Raw genomic sequence first — 15155 nt, 5'->3', positions numbered from 1 at the left:
TTCGTTAACGTGACATAAATAGATTATAATGATTTTCATTCAGTCAGGACTTTACGCTGCATCACAGGTAGATTTTAGTGAAGCATTGATTAATGCCTGATTTTAAAATTAGTTAACTGGACTTATAGCCATTATTTTGGCCCAGGTAGCTGGACACCACACGGCACGACGAACCTGATCGAACCGTCATAACTAGGATTTCTGTCGGCTAATGTGTCTCTCAGGGTTTGAAAATGGCCGACAACTYGTGTAGTGTGCGCTGGACATTAGACTAAGGAAATGAGGAAGGGAGGGTCAGTGGAGAGCACCGGAGCTGAGCCTTTTTTCATTCAGTGTTATCAAYAGAAAGAAAAAAGGCAGGAAGAGACGATAAAGCCGATAATTAAAATGAGGTCGATAGGTTTAATTTATCGTGCGATTAATTGATGTATTGTTTATCGCGACAGGCCTAGGCAGGGTTCACCCTGTACAGGTCACCAGTCCATTACAGGGCCCTGAAAGCCAACAATAAATAAAATGCATGAAAGAATAACAAGGGGAATAAATTATGTCCAGTTATTTTTAAATCAAATCATGTTTATTAAGCACTTAGTGTTGGAAACACACCAGTTGAAAATGTAGCTACCTCCTCATTGAAAAAACAAACTTACATCATGAAGACGATGTGGAGGTTCATTCTTAGAGCTGGTTGGTTATCTGGTGGAGTCAGAGCTTCTTCTGAGACAGAAAGTCTCCCAGTTGTACAGGTTTTCTAATTCCTGCTCTCTCTGGCTTCCTCTTTCATCTTCATTTACTTAGACTGCAAAAATATGTTGAAGATATGAACAAGTTATAACAACAACCTCACAATATCAAAGTCATATGGAGCTTAATTAAAACCAGTTTATGAAGAAAAGTATATTAAGTCACAAGAAACAGCCTCCGTGCAGTTATAACATGAATGATTGTTAGAGTAATGATCATAAAAGTCATAATAAAATTGATAAAATAATCATTTCTGAAACCAACGTAAGTTTGTTTATATCTTTATTGCACTGTTTATAATTAAACGAAGATAATTAGCATTTTGAAGCAAACTTACCACCAGCTAGCAACACTTAGCAGCCTTCGTCCCTTCGGTTCCTTTCGTGACCCACATTTCATTTCCATCCGGTTCTTTTCCAGTTGTGTTGTCGTCTAACTCGGACTAGGACGTCACAAGCTTGAATTTACCAAAACTACTAACAGTTATCAAGGCCCTCTCTATTTTTAAGGCAATATTCTGAGTAAAAATGGCGAATTTGAACAGCGTCTGTTATCTTCTCTGGCTCATGRCTTTTCTTCTTTTTAATGCGCCTTTCAAAAAAACTGAAAGTGTGCAATACCGCCACCATCTGGTCTGGAGTGTGAACTGAAGCTAATGCCATTCACTAACAGATCTTACATCATATCTGAAAATGGATTGGGTAAAGACAGCTTCCGCGTTTTAGTTTAAAAAAAATACGCTGAGAACAACAGATCATATTCGGAGAGATGTAAAACTGAAGAGACCTGCTACATTTAGTGTTAAGGACAAATATTGTTTTTGTTGTAAAACCTCTGTCACTAAACTGTCAATGTTTGATATGTTGAGGCATGAACACATTATTTGTTAAACATTAAAACAAGTTCCACTATTAGGATTATTATTTTTTATATTCTTTGCCATTTTAACAAAAATAGTAAAAGATTATTAAGGCACCTAAAAAGACATACTTTATTAGCCTAAAGTATACACTGAGATGTAATTTAAAACATACTGAAATTAATCATTTAAAGTAGCGTTAAGTGAGTTTTAAAAAAATTCTATTTTGAGCATATATTTTAAAATATACACAAAATATCTTTGACAGATATTTTAAAGATATTTAAAATATCTTTAAAATATATTTTAAATATTTTTATATTTGAGCAATATACACTTGCTCAAATATATATTTTGATTCACTTATAATATACTTTTATTTAATATATTTCTTAAAAGTATATTTTGGTACAATTATATTTAAGTGTGTTTAAAGTTATAATGTCAAAATTGGTACAAGCATACTTTTAGTTTACTTCGTATTAGGGATGCTCCGATCAGGTTTTCTGCTGCCAATTCCGATACTGATCACCCATGAGGCCGATATTTGCCGATCACCTGGATTGACCTGTTTATTTTTCGCGTTTGTTATAAATGATATTATGTGAAATGGCAAAATTAAAAAATGATCTGGTAATAAATTCACCTAATTAATGTGAAATGCAGGCACAATACAGCAGCTACTCAGTCAAAAGAACATCTGAAAAACCTGCAATCAGTTAAATAACATTCAACCGTAAGGCTCTCTGGACCCTAAATTATACAAGAGTCAAATAAATCTCACAACACTGCATATATCAAATAATGTGTAGTAAAAGAGGGAAACATTCATTCAAAGTCAAATGCAGGTTGCATCAAAATAAACAATCATGAATTACTGAATCAAAACTTTCCAAGAGCACAGCTAGCTGATTAATGCTGGTTCTGATTGGTTGTTTCTCACTGAGCTGAGTAATTCTGCAGAAATAGGGACGAGGCAGAGGAGATCGATTATTATTATTATTTATTTATTTTTTCATAAATTATCTCTCATGTTTGGACATAGCAAAAGTTTTAATATATGAAATTGTTACTGTTGTTGTTTACGTTACATGCTGCGGCCTTAAGCAGACGTTCTGGTCCAACAATGGGGGCAGAACCAGCATGTGCTTTACCTGCTATCTGGCTGCTCYGGATGTCATTTTTTCCTGTGTTGAGCCTCGATGTAAAGAAACTCCGTCAAGTGTTTGTTTTTTAAATGCCATATTAGATTCGTTGTGTTGATGCATTTTGACGTGCTTCACTCCGGAGGTAATTTTCCACCGCAACACACAAACGTCCCCATTCACTCTCAGAGTTTTATAAGGATTTGTTGCTGAGCAGGCTGAGAAGTGAGATACAGGTGATCATTTTGGTGATTGACAACAAGAGACTGTGATCACGGAAATCGGCCGATTATGATCGGTGGCCGATCGATCGACACACCTCTACTTCGTATTTATAGGTAGTACACTTAATACATAGTATACTTAAAATGTTCTTACACAAATGTAAGTATATTTGAAATATATAAAGTATATATTTTTTCTCTACAGTACTTATTTTTTGCCCCCATTTTTTGCATACAAGTGGGCACCTCCTTTGCAGGAGCTGCAATGTCAGATTAGAAAATCCTGTTTTTAGCACCATTTACAGAATATCATACACTTATTAGACATTAACAAAATCACTGAATTTTTAAAAGGCCGTACTAAAACACGTGGCAGCATGTTCTGCTTCTGTACTTCATCTTTAAGGCAGACACACAGTGAAGCTGCAGTCTGACTCATAAGCATATATCAGTGCTGAGTCAGACTCCAGCCAAGTATTTGACCTCAGGCTCCTTACATTTCACAACACAAGGAAACAGGCAAAAAAGTCATACAAAAGCATTTTGCTCAAATCTGATGGTTTTCCATGCCTCTGAGGTGATTGACCGGGAATTCTTGGAATATTTGCGGATAGTATGTGGGTGTTTTTTTCTGAGGTGTTTCTGTATAGACTGTGTATTTCACACAATTGCAAACCTACGAAGGCATTGATGTCCATCTGAACGGACAGGCCTGAAAAGAAGGGTGTTAATCACAGATGCAACCTGGTGGCACATCAATAACTCTGACAGAGCAGCTGAGAGATTAAACAATAATTAAACTCCAAATCAACAATTTTTTTTGCAGATAAGTTGTATAAATTGGAATTTAAAGTTGCAGTATGTAACTTTTACAAAAAATATATATTTTTACATATTTGTTCAAACTGTCATGTTGTGACAGTATAGTACGAGACAAATAATCTGTTAAAAAAACTGAGCTCCCCTACCTTCTCCCAGTGCTCAGGGACGCATGCAGCTGTACGGCAGAACGCACTGTGATCCTCAGAGTAAAAAAAAAAATATGACAGTTATTGTACTTTTTTATTATTTTCCCCATTTACTACTAACAAAATTGTGGGGGAAAAAAATAAAAATGGCCTTTTGTGTATGTAGCCCACATCTATGTGAGTCTGTGAGCACATGTGCATCCTAAACCTGAATGTTATTGGTCAGTTTACTTTTGTTTATTTAGCAGTGTGGCGTCCTTTCTGTGAGCTAATGTTACCATGCAGTGAAGCTAGCTAAAATGAATAATTGGACCTTTAACCCTGTTGCAGTTCTAAGAGGGGTCTCACTGACCCCAACTGATCTCTTTAACCAGCATTTGCACAGTTCATGTGTGCTTTTAAGACTTATTTTGTGTGCGTGCGCGTGTGTCTGTGTGGTTTTGGGAACTAAGCAAGACACTCCATCGATTCTCCATTGACAGACCGTGCCATCTTCCGCGCTCTTCCTCAGCATCACACTAGACTGGGAGAGTTAAACAGTTAAATCTAGTCAAAACATTTGTCACAAAGAGTAGAAATGAAGCAATCATTGTTGCTTCATGTCCTCCTCTGGAAGTCTCTGATAAAACCACCTAAACCTGAGATTCAGTATCTTGCTCCTCATACGGGTAGGCTTTGCTTTCCTGTCTTTATTATTTAGTATAAATAATACGACAGAGTACGACAGTTGGGCATAGTGTGGATCAGGTCTGCGGTTTCTGTGCCAGGCGCATGGTGTTCGTGTGGCATATCAATGTGGGTTAGATTTGTGCGGTTCATGCTTGTTGGGAAGGTGACTGTGTTCATGTGGATCAGGTGCAATGATAGTTTTGTGCGTACCTTCTGATAATATCCTGCAGGGGCCCGTGTCAGTGCCAACTAGAAACAACCAATCTGAGTCATGAGGACGGTGATAGGGCTGTCAGTCACCCTAATGTGCGAGCTGCTCATCCCACCTCCCCCTCTCACCTTGCTCTCTTCTACACTGCCACCTCTTAGCATGTTAGCATGGCCACCGATGACAGTGGATAAACGGGTTGTCTCCAATTGTGAGTTGCTTCTCCACCATTAGCACATTTAGCAGTGAGTACATGAGTTTGGTTAACAGCACTAAGACCCTCCTCCTGGCTCTGATTGGTTGTTTTTAGTTGGAAGCAGTGCATTTCTTCAAACAGCAATAGTAGCTCAGGTGTTGGAAATCGACCTTTTAACAGATTATCTGTCTCATAATATATTTTTACGACATGCAACAGTTTGAACAAATATGTAAGAAGTGTATTTTTTTTAAAAATAAAAGTTAGACACTGCGCCTTTATGGGTGCTGCATTTGCAAATTGTGACATTTTTGTGTAAGTTTATTCAGTGCCTCAATATTTGGCCTAAAACCAATGTTTTAGGATTTTGTTCAATGTACCCCTTTTTAAAGGTTTCTGCACGGCCAGGTGAAAAGTCTCCAGTTATGCAAAAGAAGCTGCTGGATTTTTTCTATGGGTTTGAAACCTAACCCACATCAATGCAGAGTTAGAGTTGGTCCAGATGAGAAAAATCTTTTTTCAGTTGTGAAAAACTTGAAGCTTGACTCTGACTCGGTATTCAAAGACTTAAAACTTAAATTGGATGTGGGAAAAATATTTTTGTCTTGAAATCTGGCCTTTCTTAGATGAATGGTACAAGAAAAAGAAAAGTCTCATTTAAAGTTTGCCACAAGCCACGTAGTGCGCGCAGCAAACATGTGGAAAAATGTGCTTTAGTCAGATGAGATCACAATTTCATTATTTGGCCTACCTTCAGAAAACTGTGTGACAGAAACCACATGGCCCCTAAGAGCCATCCCAACGGCGAATAATGGCAATGGCAGCATTAACATGTGGGGAAGCTTTTCATCAGGGGAGACAGGAAAATTGAAAATTTGACTGTATGTAGCTGAATATGTTATGCCATATTTTTTTTACCTTTATTAAAAAACAGACAAAAAACTACTTGGGCCATGCATTAAAACTCTACTTAATAACAAAAAGAGTGTCTTTAAGTCTGGTAATCAGTCATAAGCATACAAAAACAGCTGAAACATAAACTGTGTGAAGACGGACCTGTGTATGGGAGAAAATTAAATATAACAATGCTAGAGGTTTGAACTGGGATGAGAGAGATCACAGGACTGAAGAGGAAAGCTAACTGCCCTGCTGGGGGGATCTCAAATGGGCAAACGAGTTGAACCAGTTCTTTAACCGGTTTGACTCCCGAGTCCCTAGTTAAATTCCCTCTTCCCACACATCGTAGTTTTACGATTACTGCTGACCAGGTGAAAAGACAGCTGGATAAACTTCACCCTGCGAAATCTCCTGGTCCAGACAAAATCAGCCCTAAGTTCCTAAAGACATGTTCAGGTCAGTTATGTGGAGTCCTACAGTACCCGTTTAACGTGAGCCTGAAGCTCCATAGAGAATCAGAACTATGGAAACATGGTGCTTGGTTCCAGTACCAAAGAAGATTTTTCCAAAAACACTGAACGACTATACAGCCATTGCTCTGAACTCTCACATTATGAAGGTTATGGAGAGGCTGGTTCTGGTACATCTGTGGTCACAGGTGGATGCAGACCAAGACCCTCTCCAGTTTGCATACCAGCCCCACTTAGGAGTGGATGATGCAATTATACACCTGCTGCAGAGGGCGTATTCCTCCCTTGACAGACCTGACACCACTGTCCGCATCCTTTTCTTTGACTTTTCATCAGTCTTCAACACTATCCAGCCAGGATTACTATGGGAGAAGCTGGCTAAAATGGACATAGATGCATCACTCATCACCTGGATCATCGACTATCTGACAGCCAGACCTCAGTATGTGAGATTACAGAGCTGTAAATCACACCGTCTAATATGTAACATCGAGCATGGAACTGTGCTGTCTCCCTTTCTATTCACCAAGACCCTTCCATCTTCAATACACTGCAGACTTTAAGTACTGTTCCAAAMTGTGCCATCTGCAAAAGTACTCAGATGACACGGCTATCATGAGGTGTGTGGAAGGGGGACAGGAGGTGGATGCAGGACATTGGTGGATAATTTTGTGACTTGGTGCAGAGAGAACCAACTCCTACTTAATGTAAACAAGACCAAGGAAATTATTGTTAGTTTCTGCAACAAGAAAATACTTTGGCTCCCAATCTCCATCTCAGAGTAGATGTGGAGCAGGATCAATCCTACAAGTACCTCGGTGTTACATTAGACAGGAAGCTACAGTAGACTATGAACAATGATGTGCTCTACAAAAAGGCCATGAGCAGACTCTATGGAAGCTCAGGTCTTTTAACATCTGCAGTAGGATGCTCTTCATGTTTTATCAGTCATCAGTGGCTAGTTCCATCTTCAATGCAGTGGTGTGTTGCAATGAAGGTGAAAGACTCAAACACACTTAAACTGATCAGAAAGGCTGAGTCAGTTGTAGGGATCAAACTGGCTCTATTGGAAGAGGTGATGAGAGACAGAATGCTGAAGAAGATCAGATGGAAGGGGCTATCAAGAATAGCCCCTTCCATCCCCTCTACAGCATGGTGGACAGTCTAAAAGGCAGACATAGCCAAAGATTAYTTGCAGCCCAGATGTGCTAAAGAACGCTACAGCAAGTCCTTTCTGCCCCAGGCTATCAGACTTTACATACATTTAGTCTCTAGAGCTGTGCATTTTAAATGTTGATTATATATTTAATGTACTGAGTGTCCTTAGGACCATCATTATATGCTCATTGTTATTTATTGTTGTTGTTATTGTATGCAATGCTAGGACAAACTAAATTTCCCCTCCCTTAGGGGATAAATAAAGTATTATTATTATTATTATTATTATTATTATTATTATTATTATTATTATGCTTTCACTTCAAGAATATGCATTACTGTTTGTTGGTGTCTTACATAAAATTTCAAATATATCAATCTTTACAGTCTCTATGCTCAAAAATGTGATACTTTTAAGGACTGGATATTCTTGCAAGACACTATGTGTGTGGACAGAAGATTTGTTTCTAGTTTATCTGAACAGTGTGTGGTTTGAGATGGAAAGAGGAAATTCACCAGAAGCTGCTGAACATGACAGAGAAAAACAGCTGCTTTTTGTATAAGTTCTGTAATATGTACATCCTACAATTTAATCTCTATTCACACTTTATAAATGCTGTCTCTTATTACACTGTTTAGCTGTTTCTTTTTTTGACTCAGAAACGATCAAGCATCTCCAGCTATATCTGTTTTAATAATCTGCACTAGCTGGGAAAAATTGTTTTGGGGAAATTCCCCCAGAGCACTTCCTTCATACCTGAACTTGCTGTGGCAGCTTGCACCTGACAAAAAGGGAAAGCCAAGATTGAGTAAAAACAGGAACTAACATCTATCAGTACTCTTTAGACTGTTRTTCTGGAGCCAATTAATTGATCAAAATTGGTTCAAGTTAATGAGTCATGTGGCAAGACGCCTTGCAGCATTCAAGGCTTACTCTCTAATTTATGCCTTGGAGAAGGAAAAAGGAGTGACAAGAAAGATTGTTTTTCTGAATCATTTATCAAACGGTGTCTTCCAAGGAAAGCTTGAATTATCTCCTTCTCTCATCCCCCCTGCACCCTGGCAGGTGGGATTTGTGTTTGAGCAAATTCTTAATGTGACATGCAAGGATGACAGAAAGCCAAGTCGTAACTCTAAGATGATGACACAATTTGTAAGTTGAGGAAATGTTGAGGAAAGTTCAGTTATTTGCTGTAAAAGGAGAAGAGTCCTGTTCACGGGAGAGACTGGATGTATGAACAAACACACCCACAAAATTCTAACCTAACAATAGTTTCACATGAAATGGACGTGCAAACATTCATCAGACTAGACAGGGGTGAACGACGAGAGGCTGAGAACAAGATGAAGCTATTTTTGTCACTCAAAAGTTCTGTATGGGCAACCAGAACTGTCGAAATCGGTACTCATTGTCGCAGCTGTGAGCCCTTGTATGATGAAAATTGTATAATTTTGCTCTTCTCTTCACAAGCCCCCTGGCAAACTTTTGCCCACTTCTCATAGGCTTCTTTGGCTCCGGTGTCATAATTCAATGTTTGACACAAAAGCAAACGCTCTTAGGAGACAAAAGCAATATTCAGAAATTTGTATTAAAATGACGAGATGAGATGTGCTCAGGAGGTTCTTGTGATTCAGCAGTGGGGAAACAAAAAGCTTTGGAGAGCAGAAGCAGACAGGCGAGAATGAATTGCTAAAAGGTCATTCTTACTGTACACCAGTGTTTCTCAACTCCAGTCCTCACTGCCCTCCTGCTCTGCATGTTTTAGATGTGCCTCTATTCAAGAACAGCTGATTCAAATGATTGCATGACCATCAGGTGCTGCAGAAGCCTGTTAATCACCCAGAGATACAATTCAGGTTTGGCAGAAGGGAAACACCTAACACATGCAGGGAAGGGGGGCGTTGAGAACCAGGGAGGAGAAACACTGCTGGCCATTTCCTTATTGTGCAATACAACTTGGAAAAAAAATCTTGCTTCCAGCACAATCTGGGCTCCCCTTGACTTAGATTGTTCTAGGTAATTTTTCTATCAAGCCAATCAGAAAACGGAAGTAGAAGTAGTGAATAATGACTTAGATTTTCTGCCTGTTGTTTTAACAATGGCAGCGGAGGACGTGAACAAAGTTGTTCAGTCTGTGTTGGTCGTGCTTCCACATATTGAATTAACATTAACAGTCGCCTCGTTTGGATTGGCACTTCTCTCTTCACAGCACAGGCAATCTCTGGGAAGCTTCTTGGCGTCGAACTGGTGCATCACATGTCAAAGCAAAATGTTAACAATTGGGTAAAATTTATAACCTCAACAAAGTCCATGTCGAAAGAAGAGAATGATGCCGATATCGGGGAGGTGGTGGAAATAATCATCTTGACTACTTCTGTGATTCCTGCTCTTTCAGTTGATCTTAATGCCCATGTATTGGTAGGTTTACACTTATTTCACCATCTTTCTATCTTTATAAGGCAGACTGAACAGAGCTCTGTGAGATGAAATGGGATTTATTTTTTTATTGAAATTGATATTGGAGTGTATAACTGCACATAGCTGAATTCTGTTCACCATGAGGAGTGTGGAAGCTAACTGTGATTTGATGAAAGGGAAGTGGTGTAGAAGAGGCTTGATGCAAATGCACAGCACATTTTTTTAGAGGTCCATTCATAAAAAATATTTCCATCTCTGCGTTTTCAACTCCAGTCTGATGAAGCCGAAGCCTTTTCTTTTGTTGACGAAGATTTCCGAAGGTTCTCTGTTCTTTCTCTGCCCTACCTTTTGGTGGTCTGACACATTAAATCTAAATAAAACACTGTGAACAAGTCTTATGATCAGGAGTGACTGTGAAAGGCAGATCTAATGAAAAATGTGGTGGAAGAAGAGAGAAAATAAATCTCACCCACACCTACTCCAATTCTCCTTTGATGAATCATTACATTTAATCGCAGAGAACATATAAGGAGTAAGCTACATTTGTCTCTGACTCACATAGCTTTTAATCTGGTGTAAAGCTTTCAAATATTATTGGAATAATCAGTGAGACATTGATGAGGGCTCAATAAAGCCTCTTAGGTTTGTATCTTAAGGACAGTGTTATCCTGAGACACATCTGTCTTCTAATCAGCTTATGCTCCGTAAACACCAGGTTAACGTTTACTCAGCACTGCATTTCTAGAAAGGGTCATTAAAGGTTATTATTTCTTATCAGGAACCTCTGACATACTACACAAACACTGCAAGCTGGGCCAATTTACTGGTGTCATGTCTAAACAGGTCAGTGCTGGAAAACCATTCTGCTAGAGATGCCTGAGCCTGATGTTGCAGCCAGAAAGATCCGGCTTTTACAACTTACCATCACTTTTTTTTGGTTTGCTCCTCCCTGAAAGTGAAAACGGGGATGAAGGATTCATTTCAAAATTATTCTGAAAGTGATTCCTCGACAAGCCCTGACATATATAAGCAGGTTGTTTCTCTTTGCTTTAGTATCAGGAGTGCCGGTTTCTTCTTTAGGCATGTGAAACTCTACATGGTTGTGAAACACAAATACTACAGAACATCTCCAAACATGATTCTCAATGAAGCCAAAATCAAACATCTCACCTCCTCAACCCTTGTATGTAGAAATGGGGTCCAAGCGACCCCACACACGTAAAACTTGTATCATTTGCCAAAGTCCTCACACACACAAGGGTTAAGCAGAGATTATTATGTTATGCTTGCTGAAACGTTGAGTAAAATAGATGAAGTAAAAATGGAGTGAGGAGAGGAATGATCTAGAGTTTTCTAAAGTATATCCCGATTCACCAAAAATGTTCACTCTGATGCTCTTTTGAGTTTCCTTGTGAGGTTTTCAGCAGAATGTTTACTTAACTTGTCAGTATGAGTGATGGAGCGTCTGTGTCAGGGGTGTCCAAAGTGTGGTCCGGGGGCCATTTGTGGCCCCTAACTGCAGCTCTGGAATGATTGGTTCAATCATTCTATTTGGTTTATTACTATTTGGTTTATTAAACCTTTTTTTTAAGTAGGGTCAAATTTTTATTGACATAATTTTCTTACAATAGTTGATAATTGCAACACTTTTTACAACCAAACTTTTATAACAAGTGGAAACACATATTTTCAGACAACTACTGAAAAGATAACACTGCTTCACCAGGCTAGATATACCAACTGTTTTGAAAGAAAGTGACCCAATCCTGCTTTTATAACTGAAAATAAATTTGTTCAAACATCCTTAAAGAATTAGAAAAATAAACGCCTTTCCTTTAATACAGCCATTGTACCAATGTTGAACTACAATTAAAACATCCCTCTTCTACTATATTTCTTGATCTTGTTTTTCTTGGCATGTGAATACTTTTTGTTAATTGGCTCTTGTGGCTTTTATTTGATACTTAATTGACAAGAAAGAGGGTAATGAGAGAAGGGGAAGACATACAGCAAAGGTCGCCAGGAATCGAACCTGCAACGGCCACGTCGAGGACTAAGGCTTCTATATGTGCGTTGTGCTTAACCCCTGCACCACCAAAGCACAACCCAGGCATGTGAATATTTTTGATGGTACAATTTTGGTGCACGTGACAAAAGGTTTTCCCTTTTTTGACCCCTGGTCTGTATGTTGGGTAAGGTAAGGTCATTTTATTTATATAGCACATTTTAAGCAACAAGGCAATTCAAAGTGCTTCAAGGTGGTGTGGAGTTGTACTGAATATTCATAAAGCTACTTTAGGAAAGTGTTGCGTGTTTATTTTTGGAGTGACAGCAGACTACACCCAATTTTTAGAAGAGGCCACTTTTTTGATGTCCACTCCCAAGATGTTCACAGGTGTCATGTGCATCCACCACTAGCTCTTTGGATCTACCAGTGTTGTTAGTGCCAGTCCTCAAAGTTCTGAGCTCACTATCTGTCATTAGAGTCACATTTTGAGGGGAAGCTTGTATGAAGAACTCCATCATTTCCCACCAGCTTTTCTCTGAGCACTAATGAGAGCATCCTGGCTCATACTTCACATCTTGGGACTGCAACAGTAGTTTTTCTGACAAGAATACTGCAAACTTTGGTAGGAAAGGCATAGAGAGTCATGAGGTTCCTCACCCCTTTGGTGAACAGAATGCTAATCATATGTTAACATATTAAGCAGATTTATCAGATTTAGTCTTTTGTGTGTAGTTTCAGCGCATACCTCTTAAACCACCCAATGTTCAATCAATCGATCAATCAAATTTTATTTGTATAGCACATTTCAGCAGCAAGGCATTTCAAAGTGCTTTACATAATTAAAATAAAACAGCATGTGACATTGAATAAACAGTGAGAGAGAGTTTTTTTTTTTTAAAAAAGACAAAAACATTAAAACCCGCACCCCTTTAGGACTTCAGTTAAACGTCGTTTAACTGGGACTCTAACCCTCTGGGACTTTAGTCAAAAACACTGTTTGGCAAGGACTCCAACCTCTAGGTTTTTAGTTGAACGCCGTCAACTGGGACTCTAAACCCCAAACGTCGTTTAACTGAGACGTTTTCAGAGGGGGCTTTACATCATTAAAACGTAGAAAAGAAATAAAAAGAAATAAAAAATGTTCTTCCTATCCACACGAGGAGTTACCCTTAAGGGGTCTCCTCAAAGTAAGGGGTCTGTAAGAGCCTTACCTTTAGCCTTTAGTTAAATCTCTGTTTAACAAGGACTCTAACCTTTATAAAAAAATGGAGGACATCAAAACCCGCACCCTAGCCTTAATGTTGACTACACATCTCTTAGATAAAGCGTTTAACACTACTCAAAGACAGACAATAGCTGCGTGTCCATTACAAAAGCAAGTGTAACACTCGCTTTGTGTTTACAGTAATAAGACCAGAGCTAGGTTCGGCTACTGGAGTAGTGAGAAGTGTATTTTGAATTAATGACCACAGGCCAAAGAAAATTAAGGTAAAACAACCAGCTTATTATTTGTTGAAAGAACAATAAAAAAAACAACAACAATGTTACACAATGACACAAATTCCAAAAATAGTTTCCAGTTTCTTTCAGAATATTTTATAAATCTAAATTAAGGATACTATTTATTTTACCTAGGTTATAGTTCTATTTAAGTTCTAGTTAGTACTATTTATCTATTTTAATTTACAGTTTGTTTCAATCTGTTTAATCTATTTTAGGTCTTTGGTGTTTCCCTTAAGAGGTTAGGAAAGAATAAAACACAGCAGAACAATTCAGCAGAGACGGTCAAACTGTGCTTCAGATTGATGTCTCGTTTCCTCCGATGGTCCAACAGTTCATTCTGTTTCAGTGATTCGCTGCAACACAGGCAGGTCGTACCAAGTTGGGGGTTGGCAGTGTCCAGCAGGGGGCGTAGCTCCTACTGGATGGTCATTAAGCTCCGGGTTGGCTCGCCATCTCGTTCTCCTTAGGAAGATCCATCTCAGTGATGATCCGAGGCTCTTTAGTCCAAATCCCAGCCGAACATAAGAAAAAAAACAAAAGGGCCTGTTGCCAACAAAGAGCGACAGTTAGCAACAGTTAGCTCCTCAGTTGATTAGCCGTTGAATTTCTGTTGACAAGAGCGGCTGTTAGCTTCAGCGGATCAGCTGTTAGCACCAAGAGCAACAGCCTCCGCTACAGCTTTCCATTTAAATTAAATAAATGTTTAACAAGTACATTATCAAAAAAACCGGAAGAAACAAAATACACTTTCAACTCACCAAGTCCATTTCCACAACACACAAAAGATGATCCCGAGGCAGTCAGGGTGAGAAAAAAAAATAATGCGAAAAGCTCCTTCTCAAAAAAAAAACTTGTCTTAGACAGAAAGTCAGCTACGAGTGGTCAGTTTCTCTTATCTGCCTTTTTTCTTTTCAGCATAATCCCGTTTTCGTCTGCGCTCTCTGCTTGCTTTACGCTCTCTGCCTCTCCTCTCCCTCACGTCAGAGAACGCAGCAACCCGATTGGCTGAAACTAGTCACATGGGTTATACATAACCCATGTTATGTATAACCCTTCAGAATAAGAGAGTTCTCTGACAAAGTAAAACTGGTTTATACAGCTTCTCTAATCAATTAAAATATCAAAAATCAAATACAGCAATTATAATGTCTCTAATTGTTGCTCTTTTTTATTTTTAATATTTTTAACAGTTTTAAGATCGATTAATTCCCTATTTATTTTCCTATTTATTTACTTCCTATTTATCTAATTTACTATTATTTTTATGAAGAGGCTATTTCAACCTGGGTTACACCAGCAAGACTTTGCTGATATTCTGCTAATGTCAAAAATATACAATTTTTCAATTGTGGTGTTTCTATTATATAAGAAACTCAATTAAAATCACATGTGAATATGTGTGTTCTAGCGATAATTATCTTAAAACATTCTGCACCATTATCCTCCCACTACTTCCTGTCTTCTTCTTCTTTGTATTTTCCACCAGTAGTAACATCCGGTTGCTGATCACAGCTCATGTGATGTGAAAAAGTGTTTCCATTGCAGTTTTGAGAAATAAAGTATTTTAAGTACAGCCAGAAAACATTTTCATCCCAGCACAAAAAACTTTTTCTTTTATCAAAAAACTTTTCTTTTTTTTTTAAATTGCCATGTTTCCATTAAACAATTTCATTTTTGTAATTACAAT

General features: G+C 38.4%; 1 long non-coding RNA gene across 1 annotated transcript; it reads right to left on the bottom strand.

The window, feature by feature from the left end:
- Positions 1–608: 608 nt before the first annotated feature.
- On the bottom strand, positions 609–1115 carry LOC103474283 (uncharacterized). The gene is made up of 2 exons (XR_535133.1): positions 1082–1115; positions 609–799 (listed from the first exon to the last, which is right to left on the bottom strand). It is a non-coding gene; the product is annotated as an uncharacterized LOC103474283 (long non-coding RNA).
- Positions 1116–15155: the final 14040 nt, after the last annotated feature.

The sequence above is a fragment of the Poecilia reticulata genome, linkage group LG13 (assembly GCF_000633615.1).
Source record: "Poecilia reticulata strain Guanapo linkage group LG13, Guppy_female_1.0+MT, whole genome shotgun sequence".
Taxonomy (NCBI): domain Eukaryota; kingdom Metazoa; phylum Chordata; class Actinopteri; order Cyprinodontiformes; family Poeciliidae; genus Poecilia; species Poecilia reticulata.
The sequence above is the reverse complement of the archived record's forward strand: the minus strand, read 5'-3'. Positions and strand labels throughout refer to the sequence as shown.